We start from the raw sequence: 18,603 nt of genomic DNA on the forward strand, positions 1-18,603 counted from the left end.
AAGTATGATGCCGCAGATGCGGGAAATCTGAAATACAAACAGAAAATGCTGGAGAAACTCAGCAGGACTCCAGTTATGAAGAAGAGTCATATCAAAACATTATGTTTTTTTATCTATGGATTCTGCCAGATCTGCTGAGCGTGTCCAGTACTTTCTGTTTTCGTAGAAAGAGGTACATCTATCCTCTTGTATCACTAGTTTCTATACACTGAGCCAATTAGATCCAATTAATGTTGACAAGCAAGACTTGTTTTTTTTTAATTTCTTGTTCTTTGAGTGTTGAACAGGCAAATGGGTCCCCCAACTGACAGCCCATCTATTAATACTCCACAAACATATCAACAGATTCTGGTATGAGCAAGACTTGTTGACAGAGCGGATAATATTTGTGATAGGCTGGGATTAAATGAAGAGGCATAAGTCACTACTATCCTAATGCACAGGACAGCAGTAAAGGGAGACATTTAAATGGGCATATACAGTGACAGGAATTCAAAGCTAGAATGGAGGAGTCGGAGGTAGGAGCATGGAGGAAATCACAGCAAGTTCTGGCAAGGTGGAAGATCAGATTGGATCCTGGCAGAGGAGCAGGATGACAGAGAACTGTTGCTGACAGCACTGTCAAAGCAATCTGAAAGAAAAGGAATCAGCAGAATCCATGGTGAGCTCAATGTTGAATGTCATGAGAACTTCACCCTGGCAATGTGGTGCAAATGTAATTGAGTGCCTGCTTAGTCAATTATATATACAGACTGCATTTAAAGTGCCATTAATCCTGAGGTAGTGCGTGTCAACTGAACAGCTCAGACCATATGTAAACCTTTCTACTGACTACTGATGTTAGCCCATTTGTGTACAAGATGAACAGTACTTACTTTCAAATAAAGCAAGGGATGAGTGTTTGACTATAGTCAGCAAAGTGATTTGATTTACAGCAGTGCCTTGTGCACCTCATTTCATTAGAGAGTACACAAGTAAAAGAAAATCTGTTTAGATTGATACGTTAGTCCTATTTATGTAGTCTCTGTTCTTGGAGGCTCAGTGACAGATGGTGACTAAATTCACGCTCAGCTCACCCGATTGCATTAGCCTGACTGAACCATGCCTAAGAAACCACAGTAGTGCTTGATGCATTAATGTAAATTACTGCATGTCCAAAGCTTCCTCGATTGGGAGCAGTGCATTAGCACAGATTGGCTGAAGCACCAATCAAGCAAACTATTAGGAAACGCTTTCAGATTAATGGCATCATTTAAATACTGCAAGCTGTAATGTGACAGAAATAAGAACACAATAAATAGGAGCAAAAGAAGACCACACGGCTCACTGAGCTTGCTCTTTCATTCAATACGATCATGGCCGATCTTTGGCTTCAAATCCACTTTCCCACCATTTCTTAGATATTCACTTGATGGTCCAAAGAATTGTCTACCCAACCTAAAATATATTTAACAATGCAGCCTTATCCCGTGGGCTACAGGATTCCAAAGACTCACAACACTTTGAGTGAAATAATTTTTCCTTTTCGCCTGAATGATCAGCTCCATATCTTCAGAGTGTCCACCTTCCCCAATGCTAAACCTGGCTTTACCATTGAGGAGGGTCCTGACCTTTACCCTTTTACTAGGCTAACTTATGCAAAAAGATTGGAGAGTTTGTCATTGACTGAGCTGCAGGTCATCTCAGCCAAGGCGAAAGTGAGGACTGCAGATGCTGGAGATTAGAGTGGTGCTGGAAAAGCACAGCAGGTCAGGCAGCATCCAAGGAGCAGGAAAATCAATGTTTCGGGCAGGAGCCTTTCATCAGGAATGAGGCTGGGAGCCTCGGGGGTGGAGAGATAAATGGGAGTGGTTAGGCTGGGGAGAAGGTAGCTGGGAGTGCAATAGGTGGATGGAGGTGGGGGTAATGGTGATAGGTTAGAGAGGAGGGCAGAGTGGATAGGTGGGAAGGAAGATTGACAGGTGGGACAGGTCATGAGGATGGTGCTGAGCTGGAAGTTTGGAATTGGGGTAAGGTGGAGGAGGGGAAATGAGGAAATTGGTGAAGTCCACATTGATGCCCTGGGGTTGAAGGGTTCTGAGGCGGAAGATGAGGTGTTCTTCATCCAGGTGTTGGGTGGTGAGGGAGTGGCTGTGGAGGAGGCCCAGGACCTGCAAGTCCTTGGCAGAGTGGGAGGGAGAGTTGAAATGTTCAGCCATGGGGAGGTGGGGTTGATTGGTGTGGGTGTCACGGAAATGTTCCCTGAAGCACTCCGCTCCACGCTCCCCTCCAACCTATCACCTTTACCCCCTCCTCCATCCACCTATTGCACTCCCAGCTACCTTCTTCCCAGCCCCACCCCCTCCTATTTATCTCTCCACCCCCGAGGTTTCCAGACGCATTCCTGATGAAAGGCTCCTGCCCGAAACGTCGATTTTCCTGTTCCTCGGATGCTGCCTGACCTGTTGTGCATTTCCAGCATCACTCTAATCTTGACGCCCATCTCAGCCAAGGCAGCTGAGACACAGGCCAACTGAGGAGATCAAGCGTATTCGTGAAGGCTTTATCAAATGTCTTGCCCTACACTCCAGCCATTAATCAGCAAACACATCCATCTTTGTAATGCATTGCCTTTGTACAGCAATTGGAAAGCAGCAAGACTCATTACCCAATTAAATGAAGCTTGACTGCTAGTGAAACTGACTTTCTTTCCCGTTTTCAACCTTTTTACAACTAATAAGCAGAAACGTTGAAAGAAAAATTTAAAATAAATAATTTTTTTTAATGTCTCTACGGTTTTTCTCCTGCATTGACATGGCAGGGTGGTGGAGATGGATCTTCATTCAATTGCTGCAGATTCCAGGACCATCCTTGAGGGTTGGAAACCCTTCGGCTAAAGTTGTTTGGGGTTGGGAAGGAGCAGCATGTGGGATGGCAGGCTGAAGGTCTCACAAGAGTCCCTGGTGACAGAAGGGGGAAAATATTAACTGCTGCTGAAAAGTTGCAGACTTGTAGCTTTCTGCAGTGGAAAATATCAAGTTAGATTATGAAGGTCCCCACCTTTCAATATCTGATCTTTAAATTTAAAGCTAGGAGACTTTGTTTCACTAAAACTGACACGTGTATTGGAAAACTCTTCCCTCAACTCCCTACCTTCCAAATCTCAGGCCAACTATCTAGATTTATGTGTAAATTGCCCCCAGGAGAATAAGGTGGCAGGAGGTAAATTGTCTGATAATCCACATTGAATGGAAGGTTACGGTTCCCCTGCAGTGCACATTAGTCACCTGATGTGAAACACATTTTAACACCAAACAAAAGCACTTCCGCTCCCTTTCGAAAATATTTAATTTTTCGCTTTTACAACAGGATCATTTTTTTTTTAGTGCGTGCTTCATGCAAAAAAGAATGAGCCTCCAGGCGAGGAAATTTTTTGCAGTGACATTTGCGTAACGCCCTACCAAGCTATTTCTTTCTAGACAGCACTCCAGGGTTCTGCGTCTGCAAAAGCAGCAAAAACCTATTTAAATGAGCTTATTAATATTTCCCTGGCAATACAAAGCTTGCAGACTGATGCCTCAGGGCAACACAAGGCAGAACATATAGCAGTGCTGTGGAGGTACATCCTAAAGGAGGAGAGAAAGAATTAGACTTGTGTTTCAGATATTTCTGGTGAATGAATACTGAGGTGCATCCAAGTAGCAGTGATACAGAAGGTTGGCAGTCTCCTCTCCACACTAAGTTTTTTTTATTAAATGCTGGATACTCATGTATGTTCCTCTTGATGTCAGCCAGGTGGAAGCCACAGTCAGGAAGGAGAATTTGTCTTGAGGATCCAGCCCTTAGGAAAATAAAGCAGAAGCTAAGCCTCCATAATGGTGGGAAATATTTTCCATGAAGGATAAAACAATTTGACCTTTCGTGATCTCAGAATGTCTCCCAACGCAATTCCCACCAATGAATCAGTTTGTTCTGCTGCATTGTGAGAAATGCGACATCCATTTTGCGCACAGCAAGCTGATAGAAACAGCAGTGCAGTAAAAGGTCAGATAACCCGTTCCAGTGATTGTCATTCATTGCTGGAGAATCAGCATCATGTACATAATACAAGGATTTTATAACAGTGTGTGTTGTAACTGTTAGGAATCTCAGTCAGCTCAGGCACATAGTTACCAGAAGATTGATTTTCTAATGATATGGATGCAAGCAGACTACATTAGAGAGATAGCTATACTTCCAAAGTACTTCATTGACTTTATGTAATTCTGGGATGGTGAATGGCACTGCATAAACAAAGTCTTTCCTTAACTGGGTCTGTGTTCACAACTAGAGAGCACAGGAAACTTTAAGATTTGATTTCTCCTAATTCGGTGCCATCATTTCTCATAATCAACAGTCAGCTATTTGAATAATGAAGCGGGCTGAATGGCCTACCCCGGTTCCCATGCTTCAACCAGAGTAAACATGGGAACTGGCCTCAATATCACTTGAAGTAGTGGAGAACCTCTGCTCATTGCTTGGCGATTCTGCTAATATACGCCCACAAGTAGTCATTAGCTGAGTTCAGGCTGGGGCTTTCATCTTATAGACTCCTGCCTTGAGCTGAATAGAGTAGTTGGAGAATGATTGAGTGTCTCAATGCTCAGTTGGTTCCCATTGACTTGACACCAGACTAATCACCCTTAGAAGAGCAGTAAATGAAAGGAGTTGATAGTTGGCATTAATGCGGAAAGGAGGTAGCATCAAGACCACGGCATGAAGTGCCATGTCGAGAGATGGTTACATAGATACTGTGCACTCCTGCAACTGTGCCTTGTTGGTAGGAACAGTGGGTATTCAAGATTGTAGGTGGGATGCCAATCAAACAAGCTGTTTTATCCTGGATGGGCTGAGCTTCTTGAGCGTTATTGGACCTGCACCCATCCAGGCAGATGGACAATATTCAATGATTTGCCATGCAGATGGTGGACAGGCACTGGGGAGTAAGATGATGAGTTAGAGAGAACTTTGTTGAAGGGGTGGAGTGTTGTCAGAGTTGATCTGTGAGCTGGCACGATGGCACTGTCAGTCTGGTGGATTGCTGATGCAAACATGAGTGGACGGAGGGTCAAAGAGGGTGGTGGTCATGGAGCAGACAGGAATTTTGTTGCAAAGAAGCTGTTGTATGACAAGTGGATTAGATTTTGATGAGCTGCAACCTCCAGTTACCCACCATGATTTTCATGACAGGATTTGCACTATTCAAATCTGGGGGGAAGGAGAGGAGAATTGTAAGTGGCGTATAAATAAGGTGAGTTTGGGTTTTAATAAGATGCAAGTACATGCAAATAAAGTAGTCATCACTTGATGGTGAGATTCTGACATCTCCACTGACAGCTTGAAAGAAAACAGTTTTCTTGATGCTGAAAATCTTGACTTTTTTCAATCAAATGAGATGTTTGAGGACTGGAGGGTTGCTCATGTTGTCCCCCTGTACAAGAAGGGTAGTAAGGATATTCCAGTAACTCCAGACCAGTGAGCCTGACGTCAAGTGGTGGTAAAGTTGCTGGAGAAGGGACTGAGGGATAAAATCTATTCATATTTAGAAAAAAATGAGTTTATCTGTGATAGACAACATGGTTTTGTGCTGGGGAGATCGTGCCTTACCAATTTAACAAAGTTATTTGAGGAAGTGAGGAGAAAGTGAGGTCTGCAGATGCTGGAGATCAGAGCTGAAAATGTGTTGCTGGAACAGTGCAGCAGGTCAGGCAGCATCCAGGGAACAGGAGAATCGATGTTTCGGGCATAAGCCCTTCTTCAGGAGCTTGAGGAAGTGACCAAGTTGACAGATGAAGAAACGGCTGTAGATGTCATATATATGGACTTTAGTAAGGCGTTCCCCATGGCAAACTAATGGAGAAAATGAAGTCACATGGTGTGCAGGGTGTTCTAGCTAGGTGGATAAAGAACTGGTTGAGCAACAGGAGACAGAGAGTAGTAGTTGAAGAGAGTTTCTTGAAATGGAGAAAGGTGACCAGTGGTGTTCCACAAGGATCAGTGCTGGGGCTATTGTTGTTTGTGATATACATAAATGATCAGGAAGAGGACATTGTTGGTCTAATCAATAAATTTGCAAATGACACGAAGATTGGTGGAGTAGCAGAAAGCATAGGGGACTGTCAAAGAATATAGGAGAATATAGATTGACTGGAGAGTTGGGCAGAGAAGTGGCTTATGGAGTTCAATCCAAACAAATGTGAGGTTATGCATTTTGGGAAATCTAATTCTAGAGTGAACTATACTGTAGACAGAAGAGCCTTGGGAAAAGTTGATGAGCAGAGAGATCTGAGAGTTCAGGTCCATTGTACCCTGAAGGTGGCTACACAGGTGGATAGAATGGTCAAGAAGGCATATGGTATGCTTGCCTTCATCGGCTGGGATATTGATTATAAGAGCTAGCATGTCATTATTAAAATTGTACAAGACATTGGTTCGGCTGCATTTAGAATACTGTGTATAGTTCTGGTCGCCACATTACCAAAAGGATGTGAACACTTTGGAGAAGGTGCAGAGATTTACGAGGATGTTGCCTGGTATGGAAGGTACTAGCTATGAAGAGAGGTTGAGTAGGTTAGGATTATTTTCATTAGAAAAAAGGAGATTGAGGAGGGACCTGATTAAGGTCCACAAAATCATGAAGGGTCTAGACAGGGTAGATAGAGATAAGCTTTTTCCCAGGGTGAGGGATTCAATAGCGAAAGGCGTTTAAGGTGAGAGGTGAAAATTTAAGGGGGATACATGCGGGAAGTACTTTACACAGAGGTGTAGGTGCTGGAACGCATTGCCAGCAGAGGTAGTAGAGGCAGGCACGGTAGACTCATTTAAGGTGCGTCTGTGCAGATGCATGAGTAGGTGGGAGGGACACAGATGCTTAAGAATTGGGCGATAGGTTTAAACAGTGGATTTGGATCGGCTCAGGCTTGTAGGGCTGAAGGGCCTGTTCCTGGGCTGTAAATTTTCTTTGTTCACTTTATTCTTTGTTCATTTAGAAAGGCAGTACAGACAAGATAGGCCAACTGTCTCTGTTGTTTAACAATTTTGTGATTGTGTGAAGTCTTTAATTCTTGACCTGCACCAATCTACAATTACATTCCCTCGACTCAACTAAGCAATCCATCCCTATCTGAAAAGATGGTGCACTTTGTATCAGGAGGACAATGCTCTCTTCATGTGGAATTATCACAGTTTGGAGATAATTCAGTGGGCTTCCTCCTGAATTCATCACTTCAGCCAAGCACGAAACATATCAAATTGGAGCTTCAAATTGAAGGTTCATCTCCTTGTGTGAGCTAAAACCCTAAAGAGACGTCAAGTCATTCATCAAAGAAATTGAACTTACTTTTATTTCTTTATCATACCTGTTGATTATTCTAAGAATATTGAAAATTAATTAAAACAGTTTCTTGAATAATAGTAAATTATTTGATTGGACCATGAAGAGTCTTTGCATCTGTGTGGTTGGCATGAAGTGGCTGTGTATATGGATGTGCCTGTTAAATACAAGGGGTTTTAAATGCACGCTACACAGTCATATACTTCTTTCTGGTTTATTTCTGGTTTACACATATTCCTTTCTCGCCCAATTATCTGTTATTTAATGCAAAGTTATCGCCTATTTCCTTATTCTACTTGGTCTCACTCATCCCTGCCAAATAATGACAATGTCACTTCACCAAAGTTGTTGGCAGCAGGACGATACCTTCAGTGACACAACCACTGGAGGCAGTAGTGTTCACCAGACCTTCAGGCTCCTGTAAGTGTGACTGGAAAACCTGAGGATTTTCAACAGCTTGTTCTCCATCAAAGTAACAGAGACCATGTCCAGGGTCTTCCAAGGCCAACAAATTAAATGAAAGAGTGAATGAATTGTGTTTGTGTCCAATGGCAGAGAGTAATTCAATGAGTATTATTGTGTCTGAACAAAAGATCATTCCAAGAACTCCTACACAAATCTGTGTTTTGTTTTTTTTAAAAGACAGATTTTTACAGGAAAATGATTAGGGCTGGCTCATTTCCTTTGTACTTGTTGACATAAGGCCAGCCCTAATCAGGACAGGAAAAGATTTCTGTCTGCTTTGAGGGAATAAGTTCGTTAAATAAAAAATCTGATTCACACCGGAGGGTGATTCATACTGACTTCAAGTGGAACTGCAGGCCCCATTTCAGAGCCAAACACCTGTTTCCTCATGTACATAAGGCCACAGTTAATGTTTTCATTCCTACTTAACTGTTGTGGTACTTGCTGTGTTCAGCCCTGCCAGAGGCACTCAAGGTCAATTAAATATAAAATGGGAACTGGAAGAACTCCACAGTGGTCAGTATCCCATCACCAAGTCAGTAAAGTGGCTCAGTGCTGAGCACTGGGGCCTCACAGCACCAGCGACTGGGTTTGATTCCACCCTCGGGGTCTCTTTTTGTGGCGTTTGTGCATTCTCCCTATGTCTGCATGGGTTTCCTCCCACAGTCGAAAGATGTGCAGGTAGGTGGATTGGCCATACTAAATTGCTCATAGTGTTCAGGGATATGCAGGCAAGATGGGTTAGCCACAGGGAATGTGAGTTACTGGGATGCAAGTGGGGGGTGGCCGGGGAGGTGGGTTTGGATGGGATGCTTTTTGGAGGGTCGCTGTGGACTTGATGGACTGAATAGCCTGCTTTCATGCTGTAGGGGTTCTATGAAGACACCCTTTATTCATATGTGCAGTACGTGACATTGGTCTAGCCTCCTCAGAGCCAGCTCTCAGTGAACAGAACCTCTGACACTCCTGTTTGTATCTGTCAGTCAGGGCTCCCTGATTGGGCTAGATAAACAACCCCAAACAGGGGACTCATATTCAATGAGGTCCACCTCAATGACCTCAGGATAATTATTACAGGGATATTCCTATGAGTTGCTGCTGTTAGCATGAGGGTCAATGTCTCTCTGTCTTGTCATAATTTTCTACATTGGAAACACGGTGCCTGTGGCTATCTCAAAATTACTTAACTGATTGTAAGGGGCTTTTAGGATGTCCTGAGGTAGTAAAAGGTGTTATGCAAATGCAAGTGTTCTCTCCGGAGCTCTCCCTGCCTGTTTGCTGAGTGCACTCCCAGTGTAGTTTTCTGTGGTTTGGCTTGAATCCCTACTTTCTCATGCACACAGCAGCCTAAAAGTTGGTTAGCGTGGGCAGAGATACACATTTAGTGGTATTGATAGTGAGGTATGTCTATGAAAATTGACCATACTTCAGTGAAGTGTCAAAGCACAGTATCGCTAGCCAGCATGGCAACAAAGAAGGAAAGGTAAGGAAGCAAATTGTGCTCTCTGCTTGCCACACCCAATGGGAGCTCCTGCACCAGGTGCCCAAAGATCTGGAGGGGGTGTGGAAAATCAGCCTGTGATGTCACATAAAGACCCAGGGCAGAAACATGCACCCTTAAGTAAACACCATCCTTGAACTAAGGATGGGAACAGCTGACAGCAGCAATTCTGTCTGCACAGCTAATTAAAAAACCACTTCTAATTTGTTTTGTTCAGGTTTATTCTATCGCCCTGCAGCATCACTTGTTTTACATTTTAAAATTGACTCAAGTAAAGCCCTAACAATTATAAAAAGGAACTGATACCATTGAAACCGTGTAAAGAAACTCAAGCTATTAAAGCTTATCGTTTGGATTAGCAGCCTGCTTTAACCAATTAATTCGGTCTTTTTATGATCCCTCAAGTTTAGAAAAAATGTACCATCCATTTTCTTTCCAGAAGCATTATTTAGCATGGCCTTGAAAGTAAAGAGCACATTTCGGAGCAGAATTGAAACTAAAGTATTCCCAGCAGGGTGTTCAGGAAATCAAAATATTCTGAATGTTCCCACTGAAGGGCCAAGGATAGGTCTTACAGTGTTAAAACAATCATGATGTTAGGGTTTGAGTTGATTTATTGTTGGCACATGTGCTGAGACACAGTGAAAAGTTTTGTTTTGCATACTATACAAGGCAGATTGTGCCATGCAAAGTGTGCCAGGATAGCAGAACAGAGTGCAGAATGTTACAGCCACAGAGAAGGTCCAGACAGAGATCAGAATTAACATTTGAGAGGCCTGTTCAAAAGGCTGATAACAGCAGGGAAGAAGCTGTTCTTGAATCTATTCATACGCATATTCAAACTTCTATACCTTCTTCCCAATGAAAGACGGTTGAAGAGAGTATAAACAATGTGGGAGGGGTCTTTGATTATGTTGGTTGTTTTCCCAAGGCAGTGAGAAGTATAGATGGGGTTAGTGGATGGGAGGCTGGTTTACCTGATGGACTGAGCTATGTTCATAACTCTCTGTAGTTTCTTGCAGTCTTGGGAAGAGTAGTTGCTGTACACACTATGATGCATCCAGATAGGACGCTTTCTACGATGCATCTATAAAAATTGGTAAGAGTCTTTGTGGACATGCCAAATTTCCTTAGCCTGCTGAGGAAGTAGAGACCTTGTTGCACTTCCTTGACTGTCACATTGAGATGGGTGGACCAGGACAGATTGTTGGTGGTCATCACTCCCAGGAACTTGACACTGTCGACCATCTCCACCTCAGAACCATGATACAGACAGGGTAGTGCTCTCCAGCCTGTTTCCTGAAGAAAGGTAAGAATTTCCATGACAAACCCTCAGATTTATTTGGCAATTAAATATAATGCGCAGTGAACTACTTGTGGCCATTGCGAGACAGCTGTAGATATTTTAGCTGTGAGCCAACCACTCATCTCTTCCAGTCAGAAGGCTATATCCTGACCCATGTTTAATCTAGCATAATACACGACCAGAATACTACATGGCGCCATTTTTCCAATTGAGATATCAAGCAGATATAGAGTCGTACAGCACGGAAACAGACCCTTTGGCCCAACTCATCCACGCCAACTGTTCAGTCTCATTTGCCTAAGTTTGGCCCATATCCCTCCTATCCATGTACCTGTCCAAATGTTTTGTAAATGTTGGAATTGTACTCACCTCTACCACTTCCTCTGGCAGCTCGTTCCACGTTTGAACCATCCTCTCGGTGAAAAGGTTTCCCACTCACATTCTTTTTAAATCTTCCCCCTCTCACCTTAAAACCATGCCCTGTAGTTTGGACTGTTCGATTCTGGGGAAAAGACCTCTGTTATTCATCTTATCTATGTCTCTCATATTGTCATTGCATAATTCTGACAAGGGCTAGCAAAATTGCCCTGGTGTCATTGCCAATGTGGACTCTTTAAGCAACATCACTGCAAAGCAGATTATTTGACCATTATCACAGTGCCCCTCATGGGAGGTAGCTGTGTGCATTATTGATTGATGTGTTCCCTACACGACAACAGTGACTACACTCCAAAGTGGCTGAATTTGGATTTTGGAGCATGTTAACGATGTGAGAGGTGTTATGTAAATGCAAGTTTTTCTTTCTTTATTGTTTTAATCCAAACAGTTTATTCTGTCCCAGTCCAGCCATTGTAAATGCGTTGAGATGGATTCTATTAGATGATCTATTAGATTACTTACAGTGTGGAAAAAGGCCCTTCGGCCCAACAAGTCCACACTGACCCTCTGAAGAGAAACCCACCCAGACCCATTCCCCAACATTTATCCCTTCACCTAACACTATGGGCAATTTAACCTGCACATTTTTGGACTGCGGGAGGAAACCGGAGCACCCGGAGGAAACCCACGCAGACACGGGAAGAATGTGCAAACTCCACACAGACAGTTGCCTGAGGTGGGAATTGAACCCGGGTCTCTGGCATTGTGAGGCAGCAGTGCTAACCACTGTGCCACCCTGCTGCCCACTGAGTTCGTTTAAATGGGCAGATTTCTCTAAAAAGAATAAACAAATGCAATGGCCAAATACTCATAACTTCTTACTTTATTGACTGAGTCAGTCACTTTCAATAGCATTGAGAACCAGGAACCTTTGAAATTAGGATTTCCGCTATTGTAATGGGAACGACTTTATAATTTCATGTAGCATTAAAATGAGTGAATTTTAAAAAGATAATTCATGGAGCAGCAACCTGTTAAAACATTCAAAATGCATGGATCCTAAGGGGCTTGTTATAGGGACATAGAGTCCAGTAAATGGCATCTTATTATAACATCATGGCCTATAAATATGCCACCTTTGACCCCATCTCATTCCTCCTCTCTGAAATATCAGTCTTTTTCATACAGTCCTTATAAAGTGGAAACATGTGCATTTTTGAAGAGCCTTGCATCCACACTGATACTTAACTGGTGTACCCAGACTCTTACAATCTTTTCAATTGGTGGGCTGCCTGTAGAGATCTCTCCTTTAAAACATTTTAGGTAATGTCAAGGGTGCAGACTGATTTTCAGGGCATTTGGAAAATGCCTGCTTGCTAGCGCATCGAGATTGCAGTAGACGAAGACTATTTTGATTAGATAAATCACCAGGTCCATTTTAATCTATCCACCAGGGCCGAGGCAATTGTGTGTCAAAGATCATGTGTCGTGTATAAGAGTGTCACCTGTAAGAGCACCATGCAAAAAAGCCATGTGCAAGATTGCTGTGTATTGCATTGCCGTGTGTAGGAGTACTCTGTTAAATAGAACCCTATTCTTATTTCCAATCTTGACTTGCTTTCTTTATTCATTTATGGGATGTGGGCTTTACTGGCTAAGTCAGCACTTATTGTCCATCCAAGTTGCCCTTGGGAAGGTGATGGTGAGCTGCCTTCTGGTACTGTGCAGTTCACGAGTTGTAGGTACACCCACAATGCTGTTGATGCAGCAACACTGAAGGAAGAATGGTCTATTTCCAAGACAGGATGGTGAGTGGCTTGGAAGGGGACTTGCAAAAGATGGCATTCCCATGTATGTGTTGCCTTTGTACTTCTAGTTTGTATTGGTTGTAGGTTTAGAAGCTGTTACCTAACAAATCTTGATAAATTTCCTCAATGCAAATTATACATGATATATACAGCTGCTCCTGAGTGTTGGTGCTGGAGGGAGTGGATGTTTATGGATGTGGTGTCACTCAAATAGGCTAGACCTTTTGAGTGTTATTGGAGCTGCACTGATCAAGGCAAGTGGGGAGTATTCCATCACATTCCTAACTTGGGCCTTGTAGATGGTGGATTGGCTTGAAAAGTCAGGAGGTGAGCTATTCAATTCCTAACCTCTGACCTGCTCTTGTAGCCACAATATTTATATGAGGAGTGCAGTTTAATTTCTGATCAATGGCTACTCTATGGGTGTTGATAGTTGGGGATTAAAAGATGATGAGAATGTAATTGAAAGTCAACAGGCAATGGTTAGAATCACTCTTATTGAGAATTGTAAATTTCTGGTACATGTATGGTGTGGAACATTACTTGTTACTTGTCACTTGTCAGTTCAAACCTTGATATTGTCTAGATTCTGCTGTATTTTACATGGCTGCTTCAGTATCTGAGGAGTCAGAAATGAAGCTGAACATTGTGCAATTGTGATTAAACTGGTCGGATTTTTACATATCTTATGTTTTAATAATAGTTGTTGCAAGCTTGAGTTCTTGGGTTTTGGCTTTCTAATGTATATCTTTTTTCTAATAGAATAGTAATTTATTGTCACTTGTATTTTTATGAAAAATACAGTGAAAAGTGTTTACGTTGTCATATTCTGGCACCTATATTAATGAATGAATTATATTAATAACAGAATTATATATTAGTAAGAGTGTTTTTATGTGTCTGAATAATAATAATTAACTTGTAAGTATTTCTGTATCCATGGTAATTTCTTTTAAAATCAATTCTGAGGCATGGTTTTAAAGTGAACGCGTTTGTGTGAGCCACAAATGGACGCTTGGTTATTTTAATTGCTTTGCTACCTGGCAAAGTAAATAATGGGGCCTTAAGACTTGTTATCATCCTCTGGAACTTGATCTTTTTATGTGGTAAGTTTGCTCATTGAGCTGAAAGATTTGTTCTCAGACATTTTGTCACCATGCTAGGTAATATAATCAGTGAGCCTCTGTTGAAGTGCTGGTGTTAGTGACCCACTTTCTATTTATGTGTTTTGGTCTACTGTGGTGGGTGATTTCACTTCTGGTTCTTTTTCTGAGAGGTTGGTAAATGAGGTCCAAATCTATGTATTTGTTGATGGAGTTCTGGTTTGAATGCCAGGCGTCAAGGAATTTCTATGCGTGTATTTTTTTAGCCTGTCCCAGGATGGATAGATTGTCCCAGTCGAACTGGTGTCCCTCATCGTCTGTGTGTAAGGATACTAGTGATAGTTGGTCATGTCTTTTGGTGGTTACTTGGTGCTTGTGTATCCTGGTGGCTAGTTACCTACCAATCTGTCTGATGTAATGTTTGTTGCAATCCTTGCAGGGTATTATGCTGAAAAATGTGTTGCTGGAAAAGTGCAGCAGGTCAGGCAGCATCAAAGGAGCAGGAGAATCGACGTTTTGGGCATAAGCCCTTCTTCAGGAATGGTATTATATTAATAACAGAATTATATTTGCAGGGTTTTATGTATATGACGTTAGTCATGCTGGTTGTTAGCACAGGGTCCTTTAGATTCATCAAGAGCAGTTTCAGTGTGTTGGTAGGTTTGAGGGCTACCATGATGCCAAGGAGCTGGAGTAGTCTGATAATCATCTCTGAGCTGTCTTTAATGTATGGTAGTGTGGCAAGAGTCTCTGGGCATGTCATTTCTTCTTGTTTAGGTTTGTTGTGTAAGAATTGGAGGACTGTGCTTATCGGATACCTGTTGTTCTTGAGTATATTGTATGGGTTTTCTGTTCGGCATCTCATAGTTCCTGGTGCTGCAGTGTGTTGTGGCTTGTTTAAATAATGTCCTGAAGCATCTCTGTTTATGGGTGTTGAGATGATTGCGCCTGTAGTTGAGTGTATGGTCTGTATGTATTGTTTTCCTGTAGACGCTGGTCCACAGTTATCCATTGGCTTTCCAATCTACTGTGACATCCAGAAAGGGGAACTTTATACCAGTAATGATGCTCTTTATGTGGTTGTGGGTTTCTTCTAATTTGTTCCATTTCATGATGACAAAGGTGTCATCCACATAGCAGATCCAAAGTTTGGGCTGGAACGTGGGGAGGGCTGTTTATTCCAACCTCTGCCTAACTACTTCTGCCCAGAATCCAGATGTTGGTGATCCCATGGTGTCCTGTTGATTTGCTCGTAGGTCTTGTCGTTGAAGGTGAAGTGGGTTGTGAGGCACAGATCTACTCATTTGAGGATGCTGTCCTTACTGATGGAGTTGGTGCTGTCTGGTGTTTGTGTCCTTGATTTGTCTAGTAGTGCAGCCAGAGTTTCTTTGGCCAAGGTAATGTTTATTGATGTGAATAGGGCCGTCACACCAAAGGAAACCATGACCTCATCATCCTCTATCTTGCTAATTTTTATGATGTTCAGGAATTCCTGGGTGAAGTTTATGGAGTGGGTTGAGTCTTCTACTAGGTATTTCAGTTGGCATTGACATTCCTTTGCTAGTCTGTATATCAGTGTGCTGGGAAGTGAGACTATGGGTCTGAGGGGGGACCCTGGTTTGTGCACCTTTGGTAATCTGTAAAAACGGGGTGTGTTAGATCCTTCAGGTTTCATTTTTTGGAGGTCAGCTTTATTAATTTCACCTATCTTGTGGAGTTTTTTCAGTTGTACTATGGTTTTCTAGCTGTGGAGTCGGGACAATCGCCACCTGTTGGTAGGTGTTAGTATCTGCGAGTAGTGTGTTTGCTTTTTCAATGTATTGCATTCTGTTCAGGATGACAATCATATGCCCTTTGTCTGCCAGTATGATTACAATATTTGTCTCTTTTTTAAGGGCCTTACTTTCCTGTGTTTTGAGGGTGTTCCCTTTTTTCCTTCAGCTCAGAGTTGGTGCTACTGTCTGTCTGATGGCCTGCTGGATTTCTTCAGTAAGTCCGTTGTCTTTCAGGGTTGATTTCAGTGCTATTAGGAAGTCCTTTTTGTTTGTGGTCCTGTAGTTGAAGTTCATCCCTTGTACTAGGATGACTTTTCCCATGTCTGAGTGGTCAGTCCGACAGGTTCTTTCGCTAAGCTTCTGAATTGTCTGTGTTATTGATGTGTGTGGCTTGTCCAGTTTTTCTTGTAGGGCTAGACCTTTCTTTGTCTTGGTCTGCTGTTGTTTAGTGTTGATGGTTCACTCTGAGTACTTGTCCATTCTTGGTCAGTCGCGTTGGTGTACAGAGTTTTTTGGCTCCAAGTTTCCTGTTCATATTTATGGAGTCGGTTGTGGGCATCAGTTATCATTGCTCGTAGCATTCTGCAGCTGTTGTATTCTGCTATTCTCCTGGCTTGTGCAGTGTTGAGAGCTGGTTTGTATTTGACACATTGTGGTAATACCTGTTTCCTGAGGCATTCGTGTAGGAAGTGTAGTTGTTCGCGGGTGGTGCTCAGTCGGATGGCGATGGTTTCCCATCTTTGGGCTAGTTTGAGCATAATACATTTTTTGTGATTTTTGTGAAGATTTATAGCTCAGATTGTGGTTCAGGTTGTAAGTTTGCTCACTGAGCTGGAAGATTTGTTCTCAGACGTTCAGTCACCATGCTACATAACATCAGCAGTGAGCCTCCAATGAAGCGCTGGTGTTCCGTCCCATTTTCTTTTTTATGCTTAAGGAAAACATGCATAGCTTAGACAGGCAGATTTCTTTTTGATTCTTATTTTGAGTTTGCAGCAGTCCTGTGAAGTCCTTGGAATAGGTGGCCTTTATAGAGTGGTGCTTCTTAGAAAGGAAATATATATAGCAAACTACGTTACTGTGGGGTAAAGAGGTAGTTTTAGTCCTAGATCAAAAGTGTTGGGATAAAATTCTGAAGAAGTTATGAAAGTTGAGTGCATTTACATTTAGGTGCATGCAGCTTCAGGAAGAAGCTATCTTCGATTCCAGTGCAAACATTGAAAGCACAAGTAATTTAAACCTATTGAGGTGTTATCGCTAGGGGCTCTGGTGTGAACATTGTATGAGCTGTGTTTTTGGTACTATGCAAGCTGTGAATTTAGGACTTAGCTACTGTTAGTTATTGTTAGAGAAGGACCAGCCTCCCCCAAAATATATTATGGAGAAAGCCAGGATCCCAACTGTTATTTCATTTTAAAGACAAGTATAAGGTGCTGTGTTACAGAAATGTTTTCATTGGTCCACCACTAAGCTTTAATCAAACCATACTTCATACCTATAATGAAATTAATATGCAACAAAATGAAGAATAGGTATAATTTTACACTATTGACATACTTAACAAGACAATATATTATTTAACCACTAATCTTTAACTGTTCCAAAATAGGCAGCATTCCATAAGCACACCCTTTAGCAAAAATCCAACGCAGCAAAACAGCTATTATTCTCAAATGCTGTCTCTCTCCTGTCCAGTAGATAGCAACACTGAAAGAAACAATCTGCCCATCTGATTTCTAAAAGAAAAGCTTTCTGTCTTAGTCTTCAAACTAGCAACTGAGAGAACTCTTGCTGTCCACTTCAGCGGACCTGAAAAAAACCTGAAAGCAAAACCAAAGTGCTCTGGATCTGTGTGAGCCTGAATCTGGCCACAAATTATTCTTTTGCCTTACCCTAAAAACACACCCAGGGAGAAACCCAAAGCTATTTATAAACCGCCTGCTGGGAGGAGACACCTCAGCATCACTGTGACAACACCTCTCTGCAAGAGAAACCAGGACAGAACATACCTCTTAAAAGGCACAGCATCATCACAAGATGGACAGTGAAGTCCTCCACCCAGTCTGAACCTTTGCCACACTCAGTGCTTCCTCCAAGTGCTGTTTGATACAAACAAACAATAATTCATCAACTAAAGTGTTGGGGGAGGGTATTGCAGAGGCATAGGGGTGGAATGGAGGGATGGACTGGGTGGGTGAGGGTATTTTGCAGCACATGGCAATCAGCACAAGGTTTCCTTGCCTATATTTATTCTGATGTTGTGAGACTTCAAGGAGTCTGGAGTCAATGTTGTGAACTCCAAGGACAACCCTCCCAACTGTGTACTAATGTACTGCCACCTCTACTGGGGTCTGTCCTATCAGTGGAACAGGACATATCTAGGAACGGTGATGGTGTTGACTGGGACACTGAGAAATGTGAATCTGAAAGACGAGTGTGACTATATTGGGCTGATGCTCAACTAGTCTGTGAGGCAGCTCTCCCAATTTTGCCAATGGCTCTCAGATAAGGAGGAGTTTGCAGACTGAGTTTGCCATTGTCACTTCCAGGGCCTAGGTCAATGCCCAGGTGATTTGGTCAGTCCATTCCCATTTGAGTCCTTTCTGTGGTTTGGTACAACTGAATACCTTGCTCGGACACTGCAGAGGGCAGGGTCTGGAGTCACATGTAAGCCAGACAAAGTGTCCCCAAAAGGACATTTGTGAACAGGATAGGTTTTTACAACAATCATGTAAGAGTACACTGGGTAGAAGCATCGTTTGTAAGAGTGCTGTAAGGGCATCATGCATCAGGCTGCACTGTATAGGATTGCCTCTTGCATAATTCCTTTGTCTACTTCATGGATCATTTCAAAGATTGAGGCCAACAGATGAAGTCTGATCACTTAAAGTCTCCTTTCATATGTCTAATGAGTAA

The 18,603-nt window shown here is 42.5% G+C and overlaps 1 pseudogene; it reads left to right on the forward strand.

The window, feature by feature from the left end:
- The window catches only part of LOC148148921 (uncharacterized), a 590,427-nt pseudogene that overhangs the window by 523,039 nt on the left and 48,785 nt on the right, over positions 1–18,603 (forward strand).

This window comes from Chiloscyllium plagiosum, unplaced genomic scaffold (genome assembly GCF_037043375.1).
Source record: "Chiloscyllium plagiosum isolate Xiang-an unplaced genomic scaffold, Cpla_swu_hap1 HiC_scaffold_10, whole genome shotgun sequence".
NCBI classification, from domain to species: domain Eukaryota; kingdom Metazoa; phylum Chordata; class Chondrichthyes; order Orectolobiformes; family Hemiscylliidae; genus Chiloscyllium; species Chiloscyllium plagiosum.